The sequence below is a fragment of the Octodon degus genome, unplaced genomic scaffold (genome assembly GCF_000260255.1).
Source record: "Octodon degus isolate 3935 unplaced genomic scaffold, OctDeg1.0 scaffold00649, whole genome shotgun sequence".
NCBI lineage: Eukaryota > Metazoa > Chordata > Mammalia > Rodentia > Octodontidae > Octodon > Octodon degus.
Window position 1 is genome coordinate 2,895 of NW_004525225.1, and position 451 is coordinate 3,345.

Below are 451 nucleotides of genomic sequence, written 5' to 3' on the forward strand. Positions count from 1 at the left end.
GAAGTGTCATCATAGACTACTTCATACATTATGTAATGTTTCTAGATAACAATTCTTATACAAACACAATTTGACTTCAAGATATTCTGTTTTACAGAATCTGGAGTACTAACTCCAAATTATCTGATAAAACTTTCTCAGCATTCAAGAAAAAGTGCAATTTATTTCATGGCTTATAATATTTACATAAGTGTAGCAAATGAACATAATTCCAGTTACTTTTCATCTTATGTGGAAACACACTATGTTGACTAGTGATTCAAAATTATTCTATTTTGTCTATACTGATATAAAGATATATGCTGGAGCAATTTGGGGACATCATCATCCATCACAGAGAAAACCCATTTATGAAAACCATTTTCAAATTTTCTCAGCTAAAGCTTTGCAGCGTGCATGTGAGGGCATACTATGGCATATATGGAAGGCTGTCTGGAGATATGCAGTGCAG